At 35.6% G+C, this 25,845-nt stretch overlaps 1 long non-coding RNA gene and 1 other non-coding gene across 2 annotated transcripts; one reads left to right on the top strand and one right to left on the bottom strand.

Annotated features, from left to right (window-relative positions):
• The first annotated feature begins 16,790 nt into the window (after positions 1 to 16,790).
• Positions 16,791 to 16,893, top strand: LOC149196887 (U6 spliceosomal RNA). Its single transcript, XR_016255353.1, has one exon. It is a non-coding gene; the product is annotated as a U6 spliceosomal RNA (small nuclear RNA).
• A 6,984-nt stretch (positions 16,894 to 23,877) lies between these two features.
• Positions 23,878 to 24,722, bottom strand: LOC149196888 (uncharacterized). The gene is made up of 2 exons (XR_016254157.1): positions 24,319 to 24,722; positions 23,878 to 24,212 (listed from the first exon to the last, which is right to left on the bottom strand). It is a non-coding gene; the product is annotated as an uncharacterized LOC149196888 (long non-coding RNA).
• Between the last annotated feature and the right edge of the window lie 1,123 nt (positions 24,723 to 25,845).

The following is a 25,845-nucleotide window of genomic DNA, read 5'->3' on the forward strand; positions in this document are numbered from 1 at the left end:
GTCAATTATCTATGGAGGAATTCATAATGCAATTCACATCCTTGCTATGATATGTTCCCTACATATAGGAAGAAAAAGAAAAAGTACCGAGATTTATCAGCAGTTTTTCGTTATTCATGAAACAATGTCTCAAATTTGACAATCTGAAGACCATGGATGAAGTTATACGAAAGGCTCGTCTGCACTATCAACAAACTAGGAAAAAGGGAGATGGATTGATAAAAATGGAATTAAGTTTACCCCAGCCAATAAAGGAAATAGGATTGTTGTCAACAAAGGACCACATAAAGGTTAACCAATCAGAAATGTGAAGATAAATTAGCACAGATAGAATTCCCAATTGAGTTCACGACAAATGAGCAATCTGGCAAGACTGCAGTACAAACAACTGTTAGACCCCTAGTATAGTGTTGGGGATGTGGAGGACCACATTATGTTAAAAATTGTCTGTACCGTAGGGGAACTGATCAAGTTGTGGAGATCTAGGAAGCATTAACTATTGGAGAAGTGGGGAGAAGTATTCCTAAAATCAATGTTGCCCTCAAAGATCATCAGACTAAGTACCAACTGCCAATTATAGAATTCTAAGCTAAAATATTCAACCAAACTATATCTATTCTGATTGATCCAAGAGCTACTTTGAGTTATATTAGTCACAAAGTGGTTTAACAATGTTGCTTACAAGCTATCAAGACTGAGAACCCTTGGCTAGTACAACTTAGCACAGGAGAAAAGAGAAGGGTGTTGGCTAAAGTCAAGAATTTCTCTCTAAACCTAGCAGGTTAGTCTATTATGGCAGAGTTGAATGTCTTACCTTTAGGTTCATATGATGTCCTAATAGGTATCGAACGGTTGGAGAAATGTCGGTCTCTCAATATCTGTAAACACAAAACTATTATCTACGTGGATGCCGAAGTAATAAGGTATGAAATTCAAGGTATACAAAGACCACTGAAATTAAGACCCATAACATTTTCTCAATTAGAAAAATGTATAAGGAACGGATGTCAAATTTATGCAATACAAGGTATACTAATTCAAAGGAAAATTTTGTTACTTTATAAAATATACCTGTGGTACAAATTTTTCTAGATGTATTTGCTGAGGAGATCCCGGGACTTCCTCCAAAGAGAGATATAGATTTTACTATTGAGTCTATTCGAGGATCTGCCCCGGTATCCTGAGCTCCTTATTGCATGAGCGTATGTAAATTAACAGAATTAGAAATGCAGCTATAGGAACTACTTGATAAAAGGTATATCCGCCCATGCGTATCACCTTCGGGGGATCTTGTACTGTTTGTCAAGAAGAAAGATGGAAGCTTACAATTGTGCATTGATTATCAGCAACTAAACAAATTAACAATCAAGAATGAATATCCTTTACCACGTATTAATGAATTATTTGATCAAGTGAAGGGAGCTACAGTGTTTTCAAAGATTGATCTTCACTCGGGTTACCACCATATTAGAATAAAGGAGGAAGATATAGCCAAAACAACCTTTATGACTCGCTATGGACATTATGAGTTCATTGTGTTACCATTAAGATTAACTAATGCTCTCGCGACCTTTATGTCTCTGATGAATAGTGTTTCTCATCAATATTTGTATAAGTTTGTACTGATTTCTATTGATGGTATATTGATATATTCTTGGAATGTAGAAGAGCATACGAAGCACCTATGAATTGTCTTGCAAACCTTGAGGGAGCATCAGTTTTATGCCAAGTACAAAAAATATGATTTCTTTAAAGGGAAAAATCAATATTTATGACATATCATTACCAAGGATCGAATTTTTATTGACCCAGAGAAAATAGAAAACCATAATCGAATGGCCAGTACCAAAGGACGTAGCCGATATAAGATCATTCATGGGTCTGGATGGATACTATAGGAGATTTGTTGAAGTGTTCTCCAAGGTGGCATATCCCATTTCCTCTTTGCAAAAGAAAGGAAAAACTTTCACTTGGACCATGGATTGTCAGAAGAGTTTTGACCAACTAAAACATTTACTTACCACCACACCTATTTTGAGCATTGCAAACCCAAATAAAGAATATGTCATTTGTACAGATGTCAACAAGGAAGGTGTAGGTGGCGTGTTAATGCAAGAAGGTAGAGTTATTGCCTATGAGTCTCAGAAACATAAGAAGCATGAACAAAGGTATTATGTCTATGATCTAAAGCTAACTATGGTTATCCGTGCATTAAAAATGTGGTGAGATTATTTAGTGGTTAATAAATTCTTATTAATGGTAGAAAATGATTTTATAACTAACTATTTCAAGCAGCATACCCTAAATGCTAGACAAGCCCATTGGGTTGCTTTCCTGAGTCAGTTTGACATTGAAGTCAAACACTTAAAAGGAAAGGAAAACCGAGTTGTGGATGCCTTGACTTGAAAGGCAAATTGTATTTATGAAGTCTCCTTCAATGAAGTCCATACAACTTTTAAAGAGCAGATTAGGGAAGCAGTAGCAGATGATCCTGAATATAAATTCCTATGTCAGCAAGCTAAAGATCTAAACAATAGCGAACAAAGACTAGGATATGAGGTAAACCAAGAAGGAATGTTGGTTTATAGAGGAAGATTGTTTGTACCTAACCAAAAAAATATTAAGAAATTAATTCTAGATGAATACCATAAAATTCCTTATGTTAGTCATCCCAGATATCAGAAATTAATCATTGCACTCGTAAACGAATATTTGTGGCCTAGTATGAAGAAATAAGTGGCTGATTATTTGGCTCACTATTTGGAGTGTCAACAAGTGAAAGCATAACATCAACACCCAGCTGGACTACTCCACCCATTACCTATTTCAAAATGGAAGTGGGAAAGCATTTCCATTGATTTTATTATAGGATTACCTAAGTCTAAAAGACAGAATGACTCAATCATGGTGGTAGTCAACAAATTATGAAATTCTTCTCATTTCATACCGGTGTAGTCTACTTTCAAGGCCATAAAAATTGCCAACATATTTATGAAAGAAATTTTTAGAATACATGGAATACCAAAGGCTATAATTTTAGGTCAGGATGTGAAATTCACATCTACATTTTGGAATACCTTATTTGAAGGCTTGAGAATAACAGTTAAGTTTGAGCATGACCTACCATCCTTAGACTGATGGAAAAACTAAACGAGTAAATGAGATAGTGGAAGACATACTGCGAATGTATGTAATGCAACAACCATCTAGATGGGAAGATTACATACATTTAGTAGATTTTTCTTACAACAAGAATTACCATACGTCCTTGAGGGTGAGTCTGTTTGAAGTACTATACGACTGCAAGTACAGGACAACGTTGAATTGGGGTGGTCTCGAAGAAATTTTTTTTTGGGACCCGACATGTTAAAAGAAATGGAAGATACCTTTAAAAATGTATGCTCGAATCTTAAGACCGCTCAAGACCGACAAAGGAATTATTCTGACAAGAAGAGGATTTTTCAATAATTTCAAGTTGGAGATCATGTTTATGTATGGGTACGAGCCAAGAAGAGTACCTTACAATGGGGTGGTTGTGCTAAATTAGTGCCTGATTCTGCAGACCCTTGCAAGTCCTAGCTCAAATTGGACCTGTGGCCAATTAGCTTCCCTTACCCAACCATATACGTTTACATAATGCTTTTCATGTACCAGTGTCAAAAAAATATGTATAGGATCCTAACCATATAATTAGTTGGTAGGACATACATGTAACTGGTACAGTCATTAAAAAAAATCACTTATTATAATTAGGTTGAAATAAGAACGTCAGAGGAAGGTTGGCTAAGCTTTATTTTTTTGTAGGTCAAATCAGAGGGTGAGTAACTAGTTGAGCCTCTGGGTATACTTGATCAGAAAGAAGTAACGCTATGGAGGCAATTTATCACCTAAGTTAAAGTACAATGGCAACATTACAGGCCAGAAGAAGTGACTTGGGAGGATGAACAAATTATAAAGGAGGCTTATCCAAGTCTATTTTGCAAAGAATAAACATCGAGACGATGTTTGATCTAATGGAGAGAAGATGTGATGTTTTTGACAATTGCAAATATTTAATTACCACAGTCAAAAAACTTGATAATGTTAATTAAATAGGAAGTCCAAAGACAATACTTTTTATATAATTATTTATGTTTAGATATTTTGATCAAATTACACAAGAAGTGAATGTCTTGGAGTAATGTCAATTATACATTTCTCACATGTCAAGGCATGTAGTTACCTACCCTGACTACTCCATAGAGATTTAGTCTCAAGGAAAAGGACTGACAGGGTAATGTGTACCTGAGGTCAAGAAAGGAAAAGAATGAAGAACAAAGATCCACGTTGAAGGATCAGATGGTTTGTTCAGTCTACTGGGCTAAGTTTGGTTAGGACCAGATAGCCACAAAGCATCATAGCTATTAGTTATGGGTTTCTGCATGTGGTAAATAGCACGGGGGAGATTCAACTTGATAAATGATGATCTCATGGTTGGGAGGCATTGATAAAATGTGTTCAGGGTCTGGACTGAAGGACGAAACTTAAGTCTCGACTCAACAAAGTTGACATTCAACTTGCACGAAGTGCTATATAATTATCTACTCTTCCTAAGAAATTGCATTTACAATTATCACAAATGTCCATATAGAGGTAATTAGCGTTAAGAATTTATTCAAAATACTAAGGTTAAAAATTAGATTTAGCAGAGTCTCAAGAAAGGAGAAATAAATTGAATTCAAACATTGTGTATTTACAGTTGTAGAATACAAATAGAGAAATATAATCCTATAAAACTATACTATAAAACATCTGGTATGTACAATACAAAGAGGAAAAACAGAACTCGATAAATCGACAAAATAGACCTTTAGAAAATTTATTTAAGAAATTGCTAAAGAGTAAATTGGAATTGCTTTCCTTTAAGACACAGAGAAGACTCGAAACTAATCTCGAACAATATTGACTAAATAAACCAACATACTCTCATAAATAATAGAATACTAGAGATAAGTTAGAGAATAAATTACATCAACTAGACGAAAGATCGAAACACTATCGTAAGGATATTCATCATAAATAGTGATTAGGGTTACATTAAAAATAATAATAGATAGAAGAGGAACCATTAAATTCCACAATATTGTTGAACCCAGAAAGCCACCACAACTATCTTCTAGCAATTACGAGAAGAAGCAAGATGATATATATATATATATATATATACATATATATACATATATATATATATATCTCTAATTGGGAGTACACCTAACACTGTAATCATAGGAATTCAGTGCATAAATAGAGGTTCTACCCAATAGGTAGTCTAAATCCTCAAAATTCGTTATATTCAAAATACTAGGTACTCTTAACAGAGTCACCCTCTCCGAACAACAAGAGAGATTTCACAATTTAACAAATCATACAAATTAATATCTCCGCTGAAGTGAAAGAAATGAGCTAGTTTATTGTTACTATACAAATAAAAACATTCAGATATCATCCACCAACCCTAATTGCTAAAAAATGCAAGGGAACTCCAAGTCCTCATTATGTTAAGGCTACTCACTTTACCCGGTATCCGGTTGAGGCGAGGCATAGTCCTGTGACCCGAGATGGGAACCTCGACTCTAGTAAACCATTCCACAGCAAAGGAATGTTAAAACCCCTTTAAGTTTCTAAAAGAAGAAAATACCAAGCAATTTTGTTAGAAAACCACCATGAATATAACTTCGAAATGGAAACACTAGCACCGAGAGGAACATACCTGTAGTGGATCTATGAATTTAGGTTGGCCTTGCTTAACCCTTGAGTGGAGCAAAGGCTCTGGTAATCCATGTGGCAGCATGACAGTTTAAATCAAGTCCAACATAGCTAATGAAACCCCAAAGTCATCAAGATTGACAAAGAACCTAACCTCCATACTTGTGCGATACTTTGCAGCCGAGGGATCTCATAGAAAGAGATGGAAATGCTGAGTTACACAGTGGTGAAGGTAGCCAAGATGGAAGGGCTCTAGAGGCCACCATTTGATGAAGTCAAGTGATGGAGAGTCGTCGATGAGGAGCTCTTCCCAAGGAGCTAAGCCCCAGTTGTAATGCACCAAGAACTATTTAGAAGCCCAGATGCACCGATGCTAAGGTGTGGTAAAATCGGTGTTAGATATAGGAGTGATAGTTTCGAGGAAACCTAGAGGTAAAACATCACAACTGTAATAATAAACTTGATATTTTTGTAAATCACTATCGCGTGTGAAAGGGTTAATAGCTTATGATAAACCTATTATAAATCATAAATATAATCATTTAGTTAATGGTGAAAGGGCTTTTACTGTAAGGTTTTATCAATTTCCTTTTCTTCAAATTTTATTTTGTATAAGGTAATAATTAATTGCTGAGGTGTATTTTTCATATTAATAATTTTCTCATATTAACATTAATTTTCAATAGAATATTAATATTAAACTTAGTGTTCATTATTAACTGATAATATCGTTACTATTTTGATAATATTGTTACTATTTTAATATTTTAATAGCATTATTGTTTATACATATTGAATATATTCTTTTTTATTTCAAGAACCAAGCACACCTTTTCGTCGACCAAAATCTTTTTACACCAACCACAGTTACCAAGTTAATTCGAATTAGGAGTCAATTTGGAAAAAGTTCAATTGAAAATTTTTCAAGTCAAAAAAAATTGGCCACTTTATTATTACAATTGGTCTCTTTTTTAGTATTCTCTTCTAATTATCTTTATTAAAATTTGTATTTTTCTAATCTTATAATTTTTCCCTCTATGTATCTTATTGATACATATATTCTACTTGTTTTGTTAAAAAAAAAGTTGTAGTAGTAAAGACCTTCCCTAAAAAGGTATCAAACTCATAATTGTTTTTTAATTATTTATCTTTTATATGAATAATGAAAAATCAAATTGTAGGATTGAGATGTTATAAGAACTAAATAAGGCCCTTTAAACCCGTTTAAGAACCAATGCTTCCTTCCATATGACTAATGTTAAATAGGTTGTTAAAAAGGCTGAGATAGTTAATAGCCTTGAATGGAAGCTTATTGGTACTTTTCATAATACCCCATTAATGATACCATGATATGTAGTTGACAATTGACTCTCCACTCCCCATTTCTCCATGTAAGTTCAGTAGATCACCCTGTCTTGATAGCCTTGTGAGGAAGTAGATATCCTCTAATTATTTTCTTGGGACTGTTGGGAATTTCTGATAATTCTAAACAAAACTGAAAAATAGAACAATACTCTATTTTAACACAACGGAAATAAAAATTGTTTGTGGAATACGGTGTATCAGCAACGCAGTTTCGTCAGTTGTTGTTTGCAGTGTAACAGCATCGGTGTTTCAGCAACGCTAAAACTGGTGTTTCAGCAACGGTGTTTCAGCAATGCTGAAACTCGTGTATCAGCGACACTCTGTTTTGACGTCAAGACTATTTTCTGGTTACGGTGTAACAACATCGAGAAACTATTTTCTGCTTACGGTGTAATAGCAATGCGCAACGCAAAAAACTTCTATTTATAAACAGTAAACCAACTGATACAAATTTGTCTTCCTCACATAGAGGGATTTTCACAATTGCTATTACAAAACATCTTCCTCTTAACAGAGGGATTCACCAATTTATGCTGAAGAGCATCTTCCTCTTGACAGAGGGGTTCACCAGTCTATGCTGAAAAGCATCTTCCTCTTGACAGAGGGATTCACCAGTCTATGCTGAAAAGCATCTTCCTCTTGACAGAGGGATTCACCAGTCTATGCTGAAAAGCATCTTCCTCTTGACAGAGGGATTCACCAGTCTATGCTGAAAAGCATCTTCCTCTTGACAAAGGGATTACAACAAGAACGCTTCAGTTCCACAAACCAGTTTCTCAGAAAATTACAGTTTCAGCACTGCTGTGCATTACAAGAAAGACTCTGTTTCAGCACTGCTGTGCGTTACAGAAAAGACTCTGTATCATTCTTCTATCTTAAAACAGAACTGTTGTTCATTACATTTATATGTTAAAACATATTTGTCTTTAAACAATAAAATAATACAAATATCTTCTAAAGCTTATCTGCGTATTGAATGCAGGAAGCGGTGATGCCTTTTGAAGAAATGAAGTCGGCTGTTGCATGGGAATTTAATGCTGAAAATTTAATGCACATTAATGTGGAAAATATCAAGCACGACTTTGAGGCATCCAACAGTCTGGAATATCTACAACAAATCAGATTTTTGTCTAGCTGTTTATGTTGCACTTGGAATTAAATTCCAACACTCCCCCTTAATTTCAACTGCTGGGTTTTGCTGCATATCTAGGTATTTCCTAAAATGATCAAAACTTTTCTTTCCCAATAGTTTTGTCAAGATGTCAGTGAACTAATCCTCTGTTCTGTTGTGCTGCAAAACAATCTCGCCATTGTTAACCAATTCATGTATGAAGTGAAATTTGGTGTCTATGTGCTTTGTCCTTTTATGAAAAACAGAGTTTTTAGACAATGCTATTGCTGAGCTATTGTCACAGTAAATGGTTGTGCCCTTTTCTTGTTCATGACAAAAATCTCTGAGAACTCTTCTCAGCCACACTGCTTGGCATGCCGCTGCTGTTGCTGCCACATACTTTGCCTCCGCTGTTGACAAAGACACAACTGGTTGCTTCCTAGAAGCCCCATGAGATGGCTCCCGATCCCATATGAAACACATATCCCAATGTGCTTTTCCTATCATCAACACTTCCAGCCCAATCACTGTCAGTGTAACCTGTCAACATGAAACTTTCAGAAGAGGAGTATAAAATACCAAACCCCTTCGTTCCATTCACATACCTTAGAATCCTCTTGGCTGCCTGCCAATGAGTTTCTTTCGGTCTTTCCATAAATCTGAAGATTAAACTCACAGCGTGCATAATGTCTGGCCTAGTTGCAGTCAAGTACATAAGGCTGCCAACTATGCTTTTGTACAGTTTTGGATCAAATCCTTGCTAATGTCTTCTTTGGTCAATTTCAACGCCATTACAGTTGGACTCACGGCTGCCTTGTTGTTCTGCATGTTAAATCTCTTCAACACTGCTTCTACATATTTAACTTGAGAAATGGAAACACCATTTTCACTTTGGTCTACTTCAATTCCAAGAAAATATCTTAAGAAGCCCAAGTCAGTCATTTCAAATTCACTTTTCATGACTTCTTTAAAATCAGCAATGAGAGAAGCATCATTGCTAGTAAAAATCAAATCATCTACATATAAAACAACAATAAGAATCTTACCATCATTCTCCTTTATGTAGAGTGTGGGTTCACCATCACACTTGTTAAACCCATTCTCAATTAGATAAGCATCTATTCTGCTGTACCAAGCTCTTGGAGCTTGCTTCAGCCCATAAAGAGCCTTCTTCAGTTTGCAAACTTTATGCTCTTGGCCTTCAACTTCATAGCCTGGAGGTTGTTCAACAGAAACCTCTTCTTTTAACACTCCATTCAGGAATGCAGATTTAACATCCATCTGATAAATCTTCCATTTGTGTTGAGCTGCGATAGACAACACTGTTCTGACTGTTTCCATCCTTGCTACTGGTGCAAAGGTTTCATCATAGTCTTTGCCTTGTTGCTGCTTCTAGCCTTTCACAACAAGTCTTGCTTTGTGCCTGTCAATCTTGCCTTCAGCATTGCTTTTGGTCTTATAGACCCACTTAACTCCATCTTCTAAATGAACAGGGTCATCCACATGACAATACAAAGCGAATAATGAATTCAGACCGGTATTGTTACTTACCTCTCCTTGTTCATAAATCTCATTTAGATTTCTGAATCTTGGTCTTCTTAGTGTGCTTGGAGTTCCATCCGAACTTGAGGGTATTTCTGATCCCTGTGGTGTGCTTGGAGAAGCACTTCCTTGACTTCTCAAGGCTGTTCGAATTCCAGCTTGTGGTGTGGTTTGTTGTACTTGCTGTGGTGGAGGAGGAGCCACCAAGGAAGGATTATTTGCTGCTGTCCCTTCCTCTTCTTCTTCGTGAGACACAATTGTCTTCACATTCACTGTCTTCTCTAAGCTTTTATCACAAGCTTCCTCCTCAATGAACTGAGGTTTTACTGTCTTCACTTTCTCCATGCCTTGATAGGTTGTCTTGAGAGTTTGCCATGCTTCTCTGGGTGTCTTGGTTGCTGCTATCCTTGGAAACGCACTCTCATCCACTGCTCGATACAAGAAGTAGAGGGCCTTAGCATCCTCATTCTTATAGTTCTTCAACAGCTCTTTCTCTGCCTAAGTTAATCCATTAAGCTCATCTTCATTTGCTGGTTCTTCAAAACCATCTTCAACAAATTCCCATAAATCTTCTGAGAAAAGCAAATCTCTCATAACTATTCCCCAATAGTCATAATGTTTCCCATTAAGTAGTGGGAGCTGAGTATTAAAAATACCCATGCTAGTGCTGGTGCTGGCCATTCTTGCAATACTTGACTGTGTATTAAAATAACTGACTGTCTTCAATAGTAACATAGAAAACTTGAGAAATACCTGGATCTTTCTTGACTGAGTTTTCACTCTGCTGGAGAAGCTGCTGCAGCAAGAAACCTTCCTTCAGCTTCTTTGACGTCTTCAAAGAGCCTGGACAAGCTCTAGTACCATGTTGGGAATTTCTGATAATTCTAAACAAAACTGAAAAACAGAACAATACTCTGTTTTAACACAGCGGAAGTAAAAATCGTTTGTGGAATACGGTGTATCAGCAACGTAGTTTCGTCAGTTGCTATTTGCAGTGTAACAGCATCGGTGTTTCATCAACGCTGAAACTGCTATTTCAGCAACGGTGTTTCAGCAATTCTGAAACTCGTGTATCAGCAACACTCTGTTTTGACGTCAAGACTATTTTCTGGTTACGGTGTAACAGCAATGAGAAACTATTTTCTTCTTATGGTGTAACAGCAACGCGCAACGCAAAAAACTTCTATTTATAAATAGTAAACCAACTGATACAAATTCTTCTTCCTCACATAGAGGGATTTTCACAATTGCTATTACAAAACATCTTCCTCTTAACAAAGGGATTTACCAATTTATGCTGAAGAGCATCTTCCTCTTGACAGAGGGGTTCACCAGTCTATGTTGGAAAGCATCTTCCTCTTGACAAAGGGATTCACCAGTCTATGCTGAAAAGCATCTTCCTGTTGACAGGATTCACCAGTCTATGCTGAAAAGCATCTTCCTCTTGACAAAGGGATTCACGAGTCTATGCTGAAAAGCATCTTCCTCTTGACAGAGGGATTCACCAGTCTATGCTGAAAAGCATCTTCCTCTTGACAGAGGGATTACAATAGGAACGCTTCAGTTCCACAAACCAATTTCTGCTATCTCAGAAAATTACAGTTTCAACACTGCTGTGCGTTACAAGAAAGACTCTGTTTCATCACTGCTGTGCATTACAGAAAAGACTCTGTTTCATTCTTCTATCTTAAAACAAAACTGTTGTTCAATACATTTATATGTTAAAACATATTTGTCTTTAAACAATAAAATAATACAAATATCTTCTAAAGCTTATCTGCGTATTGAATGCAGCAAGCGGTGATGCCTTTTGAAGAAATGAAGTCAGCTGTTGCAGGGGAATTTAATGCTGAAAATTTAATGCACATTAATGTGGAAAATATCAAGCACGACTTTGAGGCATCCAACAGTCTGGAATATCTATAGCAAATCAGATTTCTGTCCAGCTATTTATGTTGCAGTTGGAATTAAATTCCAACAGGGACTTGGCCCCTTTAAAAGAAATGTTACCAATCAAGGTATGAAAACTCTACTAACCTCTAAAGTAAAGATGTTTGGCCCACATGTTTTCAGTTAGGACATAACCTAGCAAATCCAGTTATCTGAGAGTGTTGAATGTAGCTATATTGTGCATTGTAGTGACATTATTAATTTTTCTCTCTCCCTTTCCATCCAATAATGGGAAACCATTTGGTTGCAAAATAGACAAAAACTTGTAGAAAAATTCAAATATAGCTTCGAGAGGGATGGACATACCCTAGAATGTTCAAAAAGGGTGATTTGTCTTGCCCAATTAGTGTGATAGGATTTAGTGGCATGAATTTCCTAGAATATGTAGTAGGGTATTTGGCACAAGAAGAATTTTCTTTCAGCAATCTAATTTGTCGTATTAAAAATGACCCTTTTTAATTTTTTGTCTTTTGTTTTAATGTGAATTTGGGTTTAGAAATAAATCCTTTTACATTAAGTATTAATAAAACGGTTCATTTTACTCATTTCTATGCTACTTATTCCATTTTTTATATTTTGTTCAATAAAATTTTGTTGGAGAGTTGTTGTAAACTATTTTTGTTGGTATTTAGTGAATAGAAATAAAGTGTTGGACACATCAACTAACACATGAGGTATATTTCTTACACAAGAAAATTTATGGTATGTTCTTACCTACCATTTTAATTATTGACCATCTCTTGTGTGATCATACCTTATGCTTGGTTGCGACAAATTGTGACATTAAATTTCTCATTTACACATTATAACTTGTATACTAGTTCTTTCCACTCACGTCCACCCAAGAGTAACACCTTGAATACCATTTGATGTCCATGTTGCATTGAGTTGTAGGCATATGATCCCTCCATTACACCCACCATAACTAAAATTTGAGCCTCATTTCTCTCTTATAATTTATACTTTGGCCCTAACCTAAGGGTGTTTCCAAAATTTTCATGTTGTATTTTCCGTCTATTATGCCATCATTAACATGATTTGAACTCATGTACTTTCATTTTTTTACCTCTTGCCATGTGCACTAAGTTGTATATGTTAAAAAGTGTTTACACCCACAAAGACAACTTTAATATACGACCAATACACGGGATATGTAAGTTCACTAAATAAAACCCGTTGTATCACCACCCCCATTCTTTTAACATTACGTTGGAGAGAAAGGTAAATAACATAAGCCTTTAGAATTATTCATATAAGAACTTATGCTACCCCTATCATCACAGGGCAACGCTTTGAGAATCCTACACTAAAATCCACGCGGGATCTATAAATCCATGGATACGTAGCGCTACGATTTCTAAAGAACTAAATTTCTGTTTTACGTTCATTGTTTTTTCTCCGGGACAAAGACATACTCATGTTTAGTTTATTATCTTTATTTCCCGAAATGTTCGAGAAGCTTTCGGGAAAAACGATTTCCGCTTCCTGCGCCATGTGGAGTGCTTGAGGTTTTTCAATGAGGATTTGGTTCGATAATATATTGAATTAAGAAAATTGCGCGTTGAAACTACTACAGCTCCTATAAAATCCATATTCTGCAACCTCAAACATGCAACTGCCTTATTTTGCCCTTTCTGTTCTTTCTTTCCGTTCTCTATCATTCAATTTCATATTCATTTCGACTAAGGGACGAGCAACTCCCTTATTTTGATTTTATTCATATTACCATTATTAAATATATATTAATAAAAATAATAATATTATATTAATAAAAATAATAATAATATTAATAATAATAATAATAATAATATCCATTTTTAAAGTCACAGCCAACCAGACACCAAATTGGTGTATGAGACCCCCTTGTTTGTGGGACAAGGGACCCACCTCCGCGCAGCGATTTGACTGCTAAGTCTACGAAGGCATACATACTCTACCCCCCTCTGGTTTTGAACCTGTGACCTCTTAGGAGGAAACACATGCTCTTAACCATTAGGCCAACTCAAGCTATATTGTTTAAATATTTTATTATAATATTAATTGATAACGTTAGTAATATTAATAAAAAGAATAATAGTATTAATAGCATAATAACAATAATTATTTTAGTAAATGTTGTTCATACATGACAAACGCTTTATTTGTATCTATGGTAGAATCCATTCGTCAATATATAATACTAATAATATTTTAAAACAAACAAAACTTTTGTTCTCAAAGTGATTTTTTGTGAAAGATTTGAACAATAAATATATTCAATTAAATATAAATAAAGAATAATTAATAATATTGATTATTAACAATAATAATAATAAATGATTATTAAAAAATACAACATTAAAAGATAAATAAAAAATAAGTAATTAATTATATTAAATAATTTTTAGTATTGTTTATAGAAAAATATAAATATTTGGTTGAGATTGTCCCGTGACAATGTGACATTGGACCATGGTGGACTATGCTTAACCATGATCTATTTTCAAATCAAGAGAATCTTTGTCACAATGTGACATAGGACTATGGCTGACCATGGTTGATTCTCATATTGAGCTAATATTTGTGACAGTGTGACATTGGACCATGGTTGACCATACATAACCATGGTTGATTTTCATATCAAAAAAACCTTTGTCGCAATGTGACCTTCAACCACGGTTGACTAGGATTGGCCATGGATAACCATTTTTGATCTTATAAAACATGGTTGACCAAAGTTGACCAGAATTAACCATGTTGACCCTCATTATCATATTGAAGTAATCTTTTCCACAATGCAACATTGCACCATGGTTGAGACAATGATTGATTTTGATATCGAGACAATCTTTGCCACAATTTGACGTAGGGATTAAAATGCAAGGGAATAATATTAAACCCAGAGGACTAATATTATAAACCGAATGTATGTAAACCATAAGATAAATATTGTAAACACTAAAATAAACATGGTTGACCATCCTTAACCATGGTTGATTTTCATATCAAGAAAATCATTGTCAGAAACCAACGTAAACCCAAGGGAAAAATAAACTCAAGTGATTGATATTATACACACAAGGGATTGATACTAAAACCCCTTGGGTTTATGAATCCAAGGTAATAATAATAAACCCAAGGGAATAATATTTTTGAAACCAAGGTATATAAACCCTAAAATAAATATCAAAATAAAAATGGTTGACCATGCTTAACCATGATTTATTTTCATATCAAGATAATATTTGTCACAATGCGATGTTCGATCATGGTGGAGCATGATTGACAATGTATGACTATATTTGATTTTATAAAACATGGTTGACCATGGTTGACGATGATTATCATATTTAGACAATCTTTGTCATAATGCGAGGTTGGACAATGTTTGGGACAATGATTATTTTTCATATTGAGACAAAATTTGTCAAAATGTGACGTAAGACCATGGTTGACCACAATTGAGTTTATAAAGCAAAGTTGACCATGGTTGACCATGATTGAGCATGGTTGACCATGATTGGTATCCTAAACCCCAAGGGAATAATAAACCATGGGGATTGATACTAAAAACTGAAGGGATTATAAACCTAAGGGAATAATATTGAACCCTATGAATATGAAACCTTAAATTAATAAACACAAGTGATTTACCATGGTTAACCATGGTTGAACATGATTGATATTATGAACCCAAGGGAATAATAAACCCTAGGTATTGATAACAGAAACCCAAGGGATTATAAACATAAGGGAATAATATTAAACCCTATGAATATGAACCCTTAGATTAATAGGCCCAAGGGATTGATATTATGAGGCCAAGGGAACAATAAACCCAAGCGATAAAAATAAACCCAATGTTTATAAACTCTAGGATAAATATTATAAACACGAGGTATATAAAACCTTAAATAAATATGATAAGAACTAAAATAAACATCACTGACCATGGCCGATTTTCATATTGAGAAAATCATTGTCACAATGTGACATTGGACCACGGTTGACCATGCTTGACCATGATTTATTTTCAAATCGAGAGAATCTTTCCCACAATGCAACATTGGACCATGGTTAACCATAGTTGAGTCTCATATTGAGACAATATTTATCACAATGCGATGTTGGACCATGATTCACCATAATTGATATTATAAATCCAAGGGAATAATAAACTCTAGGGATTGATACTAGAAACCCAAGGGACTATAAACCTAAGGGAATAATATTAAACACTAGGAATATGAACCCTTAGAATAATAAACCCAAGGGATGAAAAATATAAACCCTTAAATAAACATGGTTGACAATGGTTGATTCCATATTGAGACAATCCTTGTGACAATGTGACGATGGAGCATGGTTGACCATGATTGATTTTCATATCGAAACAATCATTGTCACAACGCGACATTGGACCATGGTTGATTTTCATATTGAGATAATCTTTGTCACAATGCATTATTCAACCATGGTTGACCATGGTGGAGCATGGTTGGCTATGATTGACCATGGCTGAGCATGATTTATATTATAAACCCAAGGGAATAATAAACGTAGGGGATTAATATTATAAGTGCAAGGGAATAATAAACCCAAGGGACTAATACTAGAACCCCAAGGGATTAAGAACCCAAGGGAAAAATATTAAACCGAACGGAGTAATATTATATACCCAAGGCATATAAACCCTAAGATAAATATTATAAACACTAAAATAAACATGGTTGATGATGGTTGATTTTCTTATTCAACCAATCCTTTTCACAATGTGACATTCGAGTATGGTTGACCGTGTTTGATTTTCATATGAAGACAATCTTTGTCTCAATGCGACATTCAACCCGCTTAACCATAATTGATGATGTTTGTTTTCATAAAACATGGTTGACCATGATTGATTATGGCCGACCATTGTTGACAATGATTGTCCATGGTTGACCAGCACCATTGATCATGATCAAAGAGACTTTGCAAATAATTAAAAATATTTACAAATTAATTTAATTAAACCAAATTACCTTAATTAATTAAAAGTATTTTAATTAAATACATTAAAATTAATTTTATTTACAAATGATAAACGTTTAATAAAGTCTCTTCGGAGACATCCGATAAAATTGGAACGATACAGAGAAGATTAGCATGGCCCCTGCGCAAGGATGACACGCACAAATCGAGAAATGGTCCAAATTTTTTTTATAAACGTTTAATAAAATAAAAATTTACAAATTTTAACCTTAGGTAATGAAATAGAACATAATTTTGTGTAGGCTTTATTTTTAAACAGTACATTCAAGCTCAACAAAATTTGAGCGGTTGGAAAGCTATGAACAAACCACATGCTATGTAATGATTAAAAAAAAATTCAAACAAATTGAAAATTTCGTAAAATAAACCAAATGAGAGAAAATAAAAGTGATTTAACCAAAATTTATATGGATGGTCCTCATATCACTTCCAAAAGAAGAATATGGAGTGTTGTGGCAAGAACAATTTTGTAGCTGCACATGCATATTGTTGGTTATCTCTATTACACTATCATTAATTTGATTTGAACTCATGTATTTCCATTATGACCACTTTTGATCTCTTACAATTTGCATTAAGATTCATATTCTAAGCAATGTTTACACCCATAGAGAGAACTACCGCAATAAATGCTTGATTTTTAATCCTTATCTCAGCTGATGTTAATTTTATAAATGAATTTTGTTCTCATGAAACCATATAAAAGACGCTTATTTAGTGATCTTTGAACTCTTTTTGTACTCATTAAACCTTAAAGAAGAAACTCATACACTATATTATTATCTTTATTTTACACCTATAAAACCATAAAAGTCACAGTAATGAAAATTTTTCATTTTAATAGAAAGTAGGGAATCATTCTAAATATATATTATATGAAAATAATAATGACCAATTACATTAACTTTAAAAATAAAACTTATTTTCATATTTCTTTTATAATTCAGTTATATCTTAATTAAAATACAGTGCTGGAACAAATTCACACTACTCGAACAAATAATTCTTCCCATAAAGATAATAAGCAGTATTGTTCTTCGCATAACAATGAGTAGTGTTTCCGTGCCTTACCCCCATTTAAAATAGTTCTCTTGAGTCAATTTTTCCAAGATAAGAGTAACAGCACTTACCATAAAATAATGTTTTATATAAAACAGAGTTAATAGAAAAATTTAGTAATAATGCGAATCCCTGCCACCACCAGTTTTTGCAACGTTACTTTTTCACATATATGAAAGTTATATGAACAAGGAAAAATTATATTAACCCATCCCTGAGTTGATTTTCTCGTTTAAAAAGAATTTTCTAACGAAACAATGGTGAATAACGTGCGCTTTTCAAATTAGTCATATCCGAACTTCTTTATCTTAATTTCCGGAAATAAAGATAATCCAGAAGCTTTGGTATCTCGTGAGACTTTGTATTAATTGTCTTCGAGTCGATTTCACGTGAATGCATCTTATTTCAGGTGGAAATCCAATTTACTCATTTCTCTTTATGGTTAATCGCAATGTGATTAAGATAATCCTGTTCACAAAAAGATGCATAATCCTGTCCCCCTGAATTTGAGTAATTCGTACAAAAAGGACCAACGATTTCCTTCCTTGGTTTTATGAGAGATGAGCAGAGCAGTGTAGCACAGCATTGAGAATAATAATTTATCGCAGATTTTGCAGTGCTTTAACCTATAAATTATAATTATAATCAGATGTACTCATTTCTCTTTATGAGACCATGGTTAATCGCAATGTGATTAACATAATTCTGTTCCTCTGAATGGGAGTAATTCGTGTTGGAACTCTGGACACCACATATCTCCACAATGGTATGATATTGTCCACTTTGGGTCTAAGCCCTCATGGGTTTGTTTTTGGGCTTTACCCCAAAAGGCCTCATACCAATGGAGATATTTGTTCATCCTTATATACCCATGATCCTTCCCACTTCTACCACTTCTAATCAATGTGGGACTTTGTTCGTATACCCAAAAATCCTCCCCTCGAACAAAGGACCATCGAGCCTCCCCTCTCAAACCATCCGCCGGATTCTCTCCTCTCTACCAACCAGGATGGAAGCACACGCCTTACATGGTAGCACCACCTGTTTCGAGAGCTTGCTCCATCCCAGGTCAACTCCTCTTCACCGTGTTGGAGAATAAGACACGTCCATGAAGAATCCGAAGCACACCGCCTGTTTAACCGAGCTCATCCACAGGCTTACAGGGGCTCACCATCACCATCTTTGTTCGGCATTCCGAGGATTCATCCACTTGGGTAACCTCGAATCTTTGTTCGGCATTCTGAGGATTCATCCACTTGGGTAACCTCGAACTTGGCTCTGATACCACTTGTTGGTCTCTGGACACCACATATCTCCACAATGGTATGATATTGTCCACTTTGGGCCTAAGCCCTCATGGATTTGCTTTTGGACTTACCCCAAAAGGCCTCATACCAATGGAGATATTTGTCCATCCTTATATACCCATGATCCTCCCCACTTCTAGTCAATGTGGGACTATTTGGTCGTATACCCAACAATCCTCCCCTCGAACAAAGGACCATTGAGCCTCCCCTCAAACGATTATCCATCCGTCCACTCTCTACCAACCAGGATTCTCCGCTCCAATGCGTTGGAAGCACACTGAAAGGGGAGTTTCTCTTGAAAAGGTGCATACAAAGGAGAACTGTGCAGACATGTTCACGAAACCAGTTTTGTTGGAGAAGCTACGCTGGTGTTTGGCTTCTCTTGGCTTGCAGAAAAGATAAAATAATAATAACAGGGCATCAGGCGAATTGTTGTCAAGGTGGAGATTGTTGAGATTTTCTGTTTTAGTCAAATAGGCAAAAATCTCTGAAGGATGACAACAATAGGGATTCAGTTCCTAGATTAGCTCCAGGTTGTTGGGAGGGAGTTAATGCCTCCTATATTTGATGTGAGGGAGTTATGAGGCTGTTAGATTGTCTATGCTATATAACAGGCAATCATTCAGATGATTTGCCAAGAGAGAGTGTGAGGATTTCATGATGTAATCTCCAATTTTGATTAATATATTCCTGATGCCTATGTTTGGTGGACGTAGCCCAGATTGGTTGGGTGAACCACGTTAAAAGTTGTGTCTTATGTGTTTGTTGATTTATTCTGCTGTGTGTTTAATTAATTGCTGTGCACCTGATCCAACAATTCGTACAAAAAGGATGCATAATCCTGTTCCCCTGAATTTGAGTAATTCGTAAAAAATGATGCAGGTGTTGCATCATATGCTTTAAAATATAAAACTAATCTCATTTCTAAATAAACTGCATCACATCTTTTAGAATATAAGACGATATCTAATTCTCTAGAAAATATTATATATGAAATCGAAGTTGCTTGTATTTCCTAAAATTCAGCTGTTTTTAGAATAATTTTTAATCGAAGTTGGTTACATTTCCTAAAATTTAGGTCTTTTTATAACTAAAATATAATTAGGGAGTAAGTCTCAGTATATTAATGAGAAGTGAAAGTGATAGAATACAGTTTTAGAATGAGAATTTATGATTATATATCTGATACAACGAAAAATATATATATAAATTCTTGCCCATCCTGTAATAATAATTTCCTCTTTTTCTTATTATTAGTCCCTGCCATCTGGCATTCGGCAGGGACTATTGTAATCGATCGGGTCCGAGATAGCATTAGTTTCAAGTTTTATTATTGTGTTATACTGTGCTTATTACAAAGTTTTCAAACGCTCCGAGATAGCATTAGTTTCAAGTTTTATTACTGTGTTATACTGTGCTTATTACAAAGTTTTCAAACGCTCTCAAACGCGCTGTGCCGGATAACCAAAGTTTTATTTCGAACTTAACTTTTGCCATCTTATTTGGCCTCTTCCCGAGGCGGAAGAGGCCCGACCATAGCTTAAATTGGTTTTACGCCTGCTGCATTCTCGCTAACCGTCAACGGGTTTGTTTTAATGTTAACATTAATTCGATAGGTACAAATGCTAGAGATTAATATTGCTTTTTCAGTGATCTCATAGATATACAGAAAATAAAACAAGTGGCATGGTTATGCATGGCGATACAAGTGGCAAACTAATATCCAAACTGTTCTGTTCATCAAACCTATTTCCACTGTCTTTACCAGAACTATTCATCAAACATGTTTCGCCCTGTGAGGGAGGAGAATAACCCATGGCACTTAAGATGCAGGTTTGCTTTGAGGGAGGATGCTATCTTAGCTGTTATCATACTCCCTGTTCCATTTTGTCAGGAAAGCCTCTTCGCTACTGGTTTTGGATTGCTCCAAGGCAGACCGTTCCCAGAACCTCTAATGCTCTCTGCAACAGCTATGTTTCTGCGGTGAGATACAATGAACAAGGTGAGATAAATAGTTTTTTAAACCTGTACTGCTTTCATACATGAAACTGAAATCTACATTTACTCTTCTGCATTTTACTGGATATTTTTAGTTCTGCAATTAATAGAATTTTCTTTTTTCTGGAAATTGCAAGTAGCGCAAGCAGCTCATAATCTGCAATTTTTTGTTTGTTACCAGTTCTTACCATCTGAATTGCTTGGTCCATCTGCTGCTTCTGAGCAGCAGATTTCTGCTCCTCAACAACAGTAGCCGCATGGATTTTTTCTGTGTGTAAAGCAGCTTTGCTCTTAAAGGTTTCTCCCTAAGACAAAATTATAAGATGCCGATCAGTATTGAAATTCAAAATCAATTTTCCAGATTTAATATTTTTGCGAAATGTTAGAGCTAGTTGAAATTTTCAGAAAATAAATTTAAAGCAGGTAAATTTATGGAATTCTTGAAAAGAAACGACTCCTTGACAGGTATGCTCTTTTACTCATTTTTTCCAAAATATTCATTATTTCTGCGTTTAATGACGGCAATACGCCTTAAAGAACACCACAGGCATTTTCAATGTGGTATACTAGCATCGGCTTATGAAATTTAGGGTCTCTTTCATCAAAATTGCACTGTAAAAACTACAGTACTGGTTATTTTCGAAGATCCAAATCAAATAGAAGTTAATTTTACTAAACTAACAGTAATTAATTGCTCTATATAATTTATGATTCAAGGTGATGTTCTCTTACCTCAGAGCTTTGAAGCAAATGCCGTGTAGTATTCATAAGAGATCGAAATGATTCGTTGTTAGAACTAAAATTACTCATGTTCTGCGTTCAAATTAGACGTTTTTTCAGTAAAAGAACTAATAATCTTGATATACATGAAGATAATCCCAATTATTTTCGAATAAACAAGCAACCGAAAGTTATTCCCTGTTTAATAACAAATTTTATCGCCTCAAAGTTTCCCGTCATGAAGACGGCCATCTTCCGTCCATCTTTTTCCAGTTCCTGCACCTTAAGATCGACCAACCGTAGCCACGGAATTCTACTGTCACTTCTTTAGAAAACTTAATGATGGAATTTTAAAACTGTGTAATGATATTTACAGTGAAAGTTTGAAGGAAAGCTTGTCTTCTGCATTACCCATATGGAACAATGTTCCCTTTGAGAGAAAAGATGGTAGTTTGAACCGCCTGCAACCTCCTGCCAAGCCTGTTGGTGTCTCGGCTCACAAAGGAGGACTCGGAGTCTCCTCCTTCATTACCATCTGCTGCTGGATATTTGGGGTGCAGACGGTATACGTAGGCCTGTTTGGACGAAACGAAACGAAAGCAGCCCAAAATACCTTGGCTGCTTGACACCTGTCATTCATGCAAAAACCGCATGTAATGGACTTCGTAATCAAGGAGTCTGCAGGGCTATTATTATGCCTATGTCTTTATTTGAAATAATTCATTGAAATCTTTGAATAAAATAGCTTTTCACTCCGACCATAAGTTTTTGGATTATCTTATTAATTTGTTTTTTATTTTCATTTTTAAACATTACTTAACTTAATTAATCAAATACATTTGATACCACTTTAAAACGTAAAAAATAATTATAACCTTTTAAGTGTAACGCATATTTCTAAGCGAGGAATTTCGGATCGGAAGATAGGAAGGCGGGGGCACGGAGGAACTTTAGGAGCTCTAGTCCCTTATTCCTGTAGTGAAGTCTCCATTCCACTGTTTAGTACTGCGAGAAAGACAGAAATCTACCTTTAGGTTAACTTTATCGAGGAATTTGGCATCCGCAGCAACCAGAGCTAAAAAAATGATGACTCCACGTTGGTGCTAACAATTTTGAATTGAAGTCTTTCTTCAGCGATTTTGATGTATGTTGTGCCATATAAACTATATCCAATACTGACAAAGCAGCATTCCATATAGTATTAGTAAATTGATAAATGTTTTCCATACATTAACAGTAAATTGATATATGCATTCCAAGGCAGCAAATTGATATATGTGTTCCATATCAGTAAATCGATATATGCGTTATGCAACTTTCTTTCCTTCTTGCGTTATGCATTCTCGACATATTTGTTCCAAAGCAACATTATTGGGTTATGAAACATTCTTGCATTGACTATCGTCCTCATTCTTGATGTCGTTCCACAGTGTTAGTTTCACATTGTTCCATATAACATATTGATTGCAGCAATTGTCAACCATATTGCATATTGTTCTAACACGTACCAACAATGTTCTAATATGTAAGCACAGAGATAGCTCTCCTTTAAAAAACGTTATGCCATAAAATTTGTTCTACGCTCTCCATAAAAATGCTATACGATAAAGAACGACTAAATGCAACGTAATGAATTCTTTATTGAGCCAACGTTTTTGTATTGAGCCAATTGCATAATGATTTGGAACATTGTATTGGTACCGAAGAACCTAGTATTGGTTACTATCACCGCCATCGCTTGAGACACACTCATTTTATTCACATTGATGGTAGCTTTACTCGCTCATCCTTAGCAGCCATTTTTTATCAGAGCTTTTGAAAAGGAGTCAGAGCCATAATGGAGAGTGTACTCGGTCATATTCTGGCAGTATGAAATTGCAGTCACATAAATTCACTCATCCGGCGCCTCGTCATCCTGCATGGCCCAGGGCGTCTACTTTACTGGTACTTTGCCGGAGCCCTGACCTTTCCATCCAGCTCAAATTTTGTCTAAAACTACTAAACTTCAGCTGGATGTCCAAACGTGCAGTTGTGATGTCTTGTCTATTAATAGGGCAAAGCCGCTGCTATCTGGCGAAACCGTCAAATTGGGCGCAAAATTGCTGTCTGAAATTGCAATCAAGATTCGACTTCTTCCATTGAATGTCTCCGGGAAATTGTGATGGAACACGACATAACGGCGGGAGGGCATAGACGCGTAGACACCGTCGGCGTCAATGCATTGTTTTCACGCTGTTACCATTGGGAGAAGTTCAGGACTCTGCACAGCGGATACACGGGCACCAGTTTTCCTGATCCAGCCGTTTCTCTGGTTCAAGCTTTGCTATTACACATATACGCCGATTCTACGTCATCGAAGGACGCTATTAAGCAGGTGATTCTTCTGTTTCCCTGTTTTCTGGCTACCAATTAGCACCCGATACAGCTTGTTTATCCAAATTGCTTTCGACAATATATGAAAGGAAAAGAAAATTGAAATGCTATAAGACTGATTCTTTCTGATTTTACCGTTGTTCGGAAGAAAAGGACCATGAGGGCTTCGCTCTGCCCGCTGCCGTCCAGTCCGAGTGCGAGCTCCCCGATCTGCTCCCCCGACAGAAAACCGAGGCAGGGCCAGATACTACCACAAGGAGAATATCTGGAGAAAGCTTCCAAGTCCAGCCACAGAGCAGCCTTGCCGTTCATTCCGCAGCGCATCTGTGATAGCAAACAGAGCATTGGTTTTCATTCAAACTCCAGCGCAGCGAGAGGACCAGGTTCAGGTTGTTACCGGGCACTAACCCTTTACTCTTTTACGCCTTTGCTGAAACCGGCAGACTTGAACTGTAATATTTGATGGACGGCGCTCTTATAATAACAGCTGTTGAACCACCGCATGCACCAGTTGCCAATGCACAACCCTGTAACAGCGAACAGGAAACCTTAGGAAAGCTTCGCATACCCCGGCAGATAATAGCAATCAAAGTAATGTTAACATTAAAACCACACCGCTGACAGTTAGCAAAAATGCACCGGGCTTATTGCTTTTAAGCTATGGTCAGGCCTCTTCCGCCTCGGGACGAGGCCAAATAAGATGGCAAAAGTTAAGTTCCAAATAAAACTTTGGTTATCTGGCACAGCGCCTTTGAGAGCGTTTGAAAACTTTGTAATAATCATAGTATAACACAGGACTACAACTTGAAACTAATGCTAAGTCGGACCCGATCGATTACTATAGTCCCTGCCGGATGCCAGATGGCAGGGACTAAATATTGATATCCTAAAACTCTATACATCATTTTTTACAATTACCTTTCGAAGTATAGATGTGTTATCATCCGTTACCAATATGACACAACACCATCTATAACTCCGCCTGTGTTGCACGATTTCGTGTCACGATTTCTCCACCCCGGCTCAGCTTATTTAATTCACAGGCATCCTCGAGGTGTTAAAGGCTTCCGCCTTTGTATGCACTACTACTCATTGTACCCAATAGACCTATCTAGTAGTTGGTAATTCCTTCGCTATATTCTTGTTCATTTTTTATTCATCTGATCATTCAATGAATTTCATCTTCAACAGAGTGCACTTTTTTTTAACCTGTGGTTGAAACTAAAAACATCACCAAATATAATATAAAAGTACTTCACGTATACATATATAAAATTGGCGTAAGAACTAACTATGAACAACATCAGAGGTCAAGTCTCTTTTTTATGTACATTTTCTAATTTTAGGATGAGATAATATGTTATATATATAACTCTGCAATTTATCTTACATAGTGTGGTATTGACTAAATATTTTACACGATGAAGAAATGATTTTGAATTGAGTCACTCAAAATTTACAGGATCAATAAATGATTTTGAATTGAGTTAGTGAAGCCTCATGATTTTAAAATAGGGATTAAATTTTGTAAAGTTTAATTAAATTAATATAATCATATTACTATATATTGTTGATATATACAGAAGATACCAAATACCATTATTCATATAAATGTGCTGCCCTATTTTATATTTTACTTTATCAATACATTTGGCAACTATG

Source organism: Pinus tabuliformis, chromosome 2_2 (genome assembly GCF_031772625.1).
Source record: "Pinus tabuliformis cultivar Carrire ecotype Pingquan chromosome 2_2, CPIR1, whole genome shotgun sequence".
Taxonomy (NCBI): Eukaryota; Viridiplantae; Streptophyta; class Pinopsida; order Pinales; family Pinaceae; genus Pinus; species Pinus tabuliformis.